The sequence below is a fragment of the Urocampus carinirostris genome, chromosome 7 (genome assembly GCF_059441175.1).
Source record: "Urocampus carinirostris isolate Australia breed hairy pipefish chromosome 7, RoL_Ucar_1.0, whole genome shotgun sequence".
Lineage (NCBI taxonomy): Eukaryota > Metazoa > Chordata > Actinopteri > Syngnathiformes > Syngnathidae > Urocampus > Urocampus carinirostris.
The window spans coordinates 4,486,459-4,493,786 of record NC_142355.1 but is presented as its reverse complement, the minus strand read 5'-3'; positions in this window follow the sequence as shown (position 1 = coordinate 4,493,786).

The window sequence follows — 7,328 nt, the reverse complement described above, 5'->3', positions numbered from 1 at the left end:
GGCGTCGAGTCGAAGGAGAACAAAGTTGAGTAAAATTAGTAGAGTTTGTCGGGGAACCGGCTTCTTCGGCTCGGCTCACTAAAATGAACCGGCTCGTTCGGGTCCTAAACAGCTCTTCAGGTTGTTTTTGCTTCTTTCATCCCTATATGACCAAATATTGTGTAAAATTATGCACAAAATGACTTAAAGAAAGGGGAATAGAACAAGAAAGAAAAAAATTCCAAAATGAAAAAGTAGTGAAAAGCTGAGAAAGGAAGAAACAAAAGGAAGAGAAAAAAGTAGGAAAAATACAGAAAAGCCAGAAAAAAAAGAAAAGATAAAACAAAGAGAAAAAAGTAGATAGATAACAAAAAGAAAAAAGTAACAGCTAGGAAAAAAATAAACAAAATAAGATTTTTTTAAAGGAATTAAAAAGTTTGTGTTGCATTCAAATAATTTCCAATTATACCATGTGAATCTTGTTGCCAACATTGTACTAACACTGAAAAATGTGATTAAATACAGTTGTGTATCGTGCAACCGACTCAATAAGCCCCCAAAAATGTTAGTATTATGCGACAAAAGATACCAGAAAAAAAAAGAAATGGAAATCTTTTGAAAGAATTGTTGTAAAAACAAATGACGTTTGTAGGCCATACAACATTGCAATAATACATGAGTCAATTGGTTCAAAAGTGATGTTTGATACTGACTTAGTTGCCACACTTGGGATGGCTGTTGCTCACTGTAGTTTCAAGCGTTGCTCACCGACTTTGTGTGAACGCTCAGACCCGTGGAAAATTAGAGGGAACATTGGGTTCAAACACATTTTTACGGCACTGTGTAGTCGAAATTGAGCTGCCTGCCTGATGTTAACCGGGTTTAGTTCCTTCTCTTCGCCTCATTAGGAATGCATTGATGACACGAATCCTGATTTGGTCCTGACAATTGTATTTTTAGTTCCCCTTGTTTTTTTTGCTAGCGAACACCTGCCAACAAGAAAACAATGTTCACATTGATTGTGCAGGGTGAGTTTTTTTCCCCAGTTGATCATTTGTCAGCTCTATACTTGGAGCTTTGGGCATATCTGTTGAGCACTGTGTTACTCGTTTTTTACATGCTTTTTGTTTTTGTTTTTGAGAGTGACAGATAATCCATTCACTTTCACAAGCTTAAAGAAAGCAGTCACTTAAGCAGTTGTCGCCAACCTTTTCTGTTCCACGGACCGGTTTCATGTCTGACAATTTCTTGTCGGCCTGGCCTGAGGTCTGCATTAAACATATTTGTATTTTCTTAAATGTTTTTGAGATGAAGTGTTTGAGGAGTATGTTAGGAGTGATAAGATCGGATAGATTGAGAAATGAAATTGTGAGAGACAGAACTGGAGTAGTCGTGGAACTGAGCAAGCGTGTGGATAAGAGAGTACTCGGTTGGTTTGGACACATGGAGAGGCTGGATGAGGAGTGAATGTTGAAGAGGATCTACAGAGCAGAAGTCAATGGAAGGAGACCAAGAAGTCCGAATGCACTGCAGGAAAGAGGTCTAAATTTAGTGAAAGCTAGAGCTCTTGCTGGTGATAGGAATGAGTGGAGAGGTGTTGTAAAAGGATAGTGGGATGTTTGGGCGCGTTCCAAGGGATGGACAGGGCACCTGTATGATGCCGCAGGGGTAAACCAGTGTAAGCTGTCGGGCCCTGCTGTTGAACAAAAGAGTGTGTTGTGTCACCCTGACCCGGGTGACATGGCCGCTTTCTTGTGTCCCGTTTTGTCCCGAAAGCATGACCAACTTAGGTGCCGAGGTGCCTAACTTGTTTGGGTGTTTGGGCACTTGTGTTTGCCATGGTCCACACATTTTTGTGTGTGTTTCTTGCTATTTTTTCCCTTTTATTTTCTATGTTATTATATGTGTTTGTCTTGCTGTTGGTCACTCCTCTTGATGGATATGACCAAGGCAGATAGATAGTATTTTCTTATAAAGCAATAACACAAATACAACAATAACATTAAGAATAACAACATTAATAATATCAACAATAATGATAATAATAATGAGTGTAAATCTTTGTGTAATCATATGCAATATTTGGGTTTTCTCGTAACATCACACCAAATGCGCCACTCTGCTCCAACTCACTGCAACAAATTGGTGTCAAGTACTCAAAAATACTCTGATTGGAAATAGCTTAAGTGCAAGAATTGGGTTCAAATAATTACTCGTGTATTTTTGTCATGATTGCCGAAGTGAAGACACCTGTGGCAATCGCTTGGCGCGCCGGAGCGCGCTCTCTGATTTGCTGACGTTCAGTTCTTAAGCAGTCAGCGTCCAGACAAGGACGTCTGATCGTACTCCTGTGTTCCTGTGTGTTTCGCCAGATTAGCAAGTACCAAAGACTACTCTCTGTTTAGATTCCTGCCTTTGGTTCCGACCTGTTTCTGCCCCGCGTTTACGAGCTACTCTCCTGCCCTGGCCATCGACCTGCCCGCTAAGACGTATTGATTCTGCCTACCTGTCACGGGACTATAATTGTCCCGCCCATGTGGCGCGAGCTGCGGCTCGTTAACAGATTGGCCTCCCTTCTATTTAAGCTCAGTGCTCTCACTCACCTTTTGTCAGTCCGTCAACAAACCTCTGCACCGGCAAGACGTGGGTTTAGACACTGTCCGGTTTCCTGCTCGTGTTTACTGTCCAGTATTGTTCCCGTCTATTTTGGCCTGTTTAATATCGATCTCCAGTTTCGTTCCCGTCTAGTTTGTCTTGTTTAATTTTGATAGCCAGTTTTGATATCAATCCTATCTTTTCGATCCTGTCTGGTATCGACTCCATCCGTCCGATAGCTGCTCATCTGTCTGCCTGCCTGAGTCATCTGTCTGCCTGTCTGGATCGTCCGTCTGCTTGTCTTCCTGCCTGCCTGGCTCGTCCGTCTGCCTGCCTGGATCGTCCGTCTGCCTGCTCGTCTGCCTGCCTGACTCGTGCATTTATTTCGACCAAGTAATAGTATAAATAATAATATATATAATAATAATATGATATTAAGAGGCAAAGTCCAGACTTTACGCGCATAAATGGAGGATACCCACTTCTATTTTTTGATCGACTTATCGATTGCCATTTTTTTTCCTCTTTGATTTAAATACGAGGTTACAATGAATTCAAAATCAACAACTTTGATAAACAATTAAGAAATCAGAAAGGAAAAAAGGGCTGATGAGAACAAGACAAATCTTATCTTTATCCTGTCCCCTTGACAGTTCAAATTCTTTTCACATTATTTCATTAATGTAACCAGTTATTATGAGAAGGTACTATATGTAAAATGTATAATATCTTATCATTCAAATACAAGAAAATAATAATGAACACCTCATATGAAGTTAGATAATAAACGTAGAATTTATCATCACACGATTCTATTTAACACAGGGGTGTCAAACTCATTTTAACTCAGGGGTCACACGATAGAACAATCATTCTGTCGGGGGCCGGACTAGTAGATTAAAGAGAAAGAAAAGAGAGATAAAGAAATAAGAGAAAGAGGGAGGGAAAATGAGAGAGGGCGGGATAAAGAAAGAAAAAAGAGAGAGAGAGAAAAGCGTGAGAAACAAAAGATAAAAAGAGAGGGGGGAAAGAAAGGGAGAGGAAGAAAGAAATCCAAAGAGAAATAGAAAGACAGAAGGAGAGAAAAGAGAAAAAGCGCGAAGGGTATGAAGAGATAAAGAGAAAAGAGAGAAAAGGAAAAAAGAAAGTCAGAGCAATCGGCATCAGCCATGAAAGGCAACTACATGCTAATTTGTTCGATTTTTTATTTGTATGATGTCACGACCCAGAATGGAATCTCGGACTCAATTGCGTCAGTTTTAAAGGAATCTTTATTGGATTGAGCTGACAAAGCTGGCTTTGGGAGCCGATGGTTGTCGGTCGCTAGCAGCGTTGGACGGAACGGCAGTTCCGTGACAGGAGGGCAGAATCAATACGTCTTAGCGGGCAGGTCGATGGCCAGGGCAGGAGAGTAGATCGTAAACGCGGGGCAGAAACAGGTCGAAACCGAAGGCAGGAATCAAAACAGGAGAGTAGTCTTTGGTACTTGGTAATCTGGCGAAACACACAGGAACACAGAAGTACGCTCTGACGTCCTGGTCTGGACGCTGACCGCTTAAGAAGAGAACGTCAGCCAATCAGAGAGCGCGCTCCAGCGCGCCAAACGATTGCCACAGGTGTCTTCACTTCGGCAATCATGACATATGATAGGATAGCTGAAGTAAATAGGATCAATTAGATGCGTTCTTGCGAGTCACTAGTAGCATATACCATTTTATCATTTCTCTTTTATGTGGCTAACATTGACTATTGCTTGGTGAATTGTTGAAAATGTGTCCACTATTTATTTAGCATTGAATAGATGTTTTTATTTGAACCAGAACTATACAGTCAAGCAACCACTTTCTTCAGTGTCTTGCCTTTTTTAAAAATAGTGGTGATGAAAATGAGCTTTAATTGAAATTGTTATGAGGTATTGATGTAATAACTACCGTAAATTCCGGACTATAAGGCGCTACTTTTTTCCCTAACTTTCAACCCTGCGGCTTATTCAGTGATGCGGACAATTTATGTAATTTTTCTAACGGCTGCTAGCGGCGCTCGAGTGTTGCTACCATTAACTGCCATGTCAAAGCTATATTATTATTTTTAAAGCTTTGAAAACTCTCTCGGTGTACGTCTTTCTTTGTAAATATGTGTAACCCATGTATAATATGTATTTGCAACTGTATATTTTTGTAATGTATGTATTTTAGACACTTATTCTGATATGTTTTGCACGGGTGAACAAAAAATGAGGGGCGGAACAAACGCGGGGTGCCGAGTTTAAGTGGGGACGGCTAAAGGTGGGGGACAGACAAGAAAAGAAGAGGGGATAAAAATTTGGTTAAAGAAAAAGGAGTTGCGTGAGTAAATGTGTTCATCTGATATATTTTTCCCACCCTTACCTTTGGAAATATACACTTTTTTCCTTGGATTACTTTCAACGGGACCTGGACTCTGCAGGTCTGCATCAAACATTAAGTACCGGTATAATTTTCCATTCATTTTGCCGGCTGTGATTTTTGGACTGTGGACTTTAATGGAGGACACACTCCACGCATCGGCCCGGTATTGCAGTACCTCCGGGAACGGTGCATTCGCAATGATCGCAGCAAGGCTTTAGGGATAGGACCTTAGCTTGGCCTTTTGGCTGAGAGTAAGTGTCCCGGCTCCTAGGCTTTGTAGCGTATTATGAACTGACCGATAACAGATAATGGATAATGAATAACGAAGATAGAACAATAACCCTTAAAAAAACCCCATTTAGTTTCAATCGCGGCACTTGAAGTCGGGTTTGGGTTAATTTTGTGTTTGTGTAACATGTTTAAATGTGGGCGCATGCGGCTTATATACAGGTGCGGCTTGTGTATGTACAAATTCGGTTTTCCTCTTAAAATGTGGCTCTTGCGGCTTATAATCAGGTGCGCTCTATAGTCCGGAATTTACAGTGTATTGTTTTTCAGTCTGTGTAGGATATCAAGTGGTGTTTATACATTCTGCCACTATGTTATGAAATCTTCTTTCCTTCCACTGAGTGCATACATCCAACGGTACTTCATTAGTCATCCCAAAGATGTATAAAGGGCAATCGAGTTCATTGTTGAGATGTTGGCGTTCATTTGAGCAATGTTTCCCAGAGGGAATGCCGCATCTGCCACGTTGTCTGGGTGAGAAGCCGGCCCTGCTGTCAGAGTCCGTGGGTACACGGAGCGCCGATGAGTGGATGCTCTGACAGTGAGTGAGAGAACTTAGCCGTGCGCTCGGTTCACACCCCTGCGACTGTGACGTCTTTGACACTAGCTGACCAAAATACACCTCCTCTGCAGCACGAGGTGGTGGAGCAAACTGAAAGGGGTTGGGTCGGAGCTATTTTTGTGAGCGTGTTTTCTCGGCGGCGGTGGCTGACGTCAAAATGCTCGTGTCCTTCCACGAGGATGTCAGCACTCATCCGAAGAATCGGATGTGATGGCTCCAAAAAGGACCAGTCTGGCCTTAGCGTGATGAGGCCTTCCTAGGTGACAACACAGAGTGAGATGTTTTGTGTCCCCAGACACAAAACAGGGTGCCTTAGGGCTTTGAAATCAATCCAAATATTGATGTTATCAATACAGAGCACGTACTTGGATCGGATCGATTGTCCTGGGATCCACGATTCGTTCCTTCACCAATTGATTCAAAGCACTGCTTCTTTAGTAGACAGCCATTCTCGCTCTCACCCAGCTCCATCAACCACTCTATGTGTATGCCTGATTGTATGACTGACTGAGTCCCTTTTAGCACCTCTCCCTACCTACCTGGCAGGAGAGACTAGAAGCTAAAAATGACAGAGGCAAATAGGAAGCGCAGCGCAGTGGGGCCTTTTTTTCAAGTACAGAAAAAGACAATGCCAGGTGTAATTTGAAGAGTAAAGTGGTCTACTACTGTGGCAACTCCACAAATTCACATGAATACATGCAAACTAGCACACCCTGCAAAGAGTAACGAGCTGCAACCAAAAATGTAAACATGTCACTGTTTCTTAAGAAAAAGCTGTAACAGTTATAAATATTTCTATTTATTTGTATATACAGAGGAACTTCGGTTCTCGACCATAATCCGTTCCAGAACCCTGTTCGAAAACCGATTTGTTCGATCACCGAAATCATTTTTCCCATTAAAAATAATGTAAATCGTTTTAATCCGTTCCAAAACCCTGAATGTTTACCTTGAATGTTTAACGTAAACATAAAGATAATCGTACGTTTGCGTTATCGTAATCTTCCATACGAAAGATTACGCTAACATGAACGTGTAAAAATAAAAAAATCAGGTCGTTTACACGTCATTTAGCACCCGGGTCTCCACAACAAGTGGTGAGCGGTTCTTTGGAAAGGGGGCTCCGTTCCAACACCCTGAATGTTGGGCTCTGTTCCAACACCCTGAATGTTTACCTTGAATGTTTAACGTAAACATAAAGCAAACCCAGGCTAATCGTACGTTCGCGTTATCGTTATCTTCCGTACGAAAGATTACCCTAACATGAACGTGTAAAAATAAAAAAAAGGATAAAGAAAAGAATTCTGAATAGGATTTCTTACCTTTGTGGTGGTCAGCAGAAGGCGCAGGTGGACGGTGGGGAGAGGGATGGAGGTGGAAGGAAAATTATTGTTTGGAAGGATGTTCTTTTCTCTTAAAATACCAATCTATAAAAATCATCAAAAGTTTTTCAACCTCTTCCAAAACTTGCGGCCGTTGCTTGCTTATAGCGCTCACTCCCTTAGCCACATCACTAG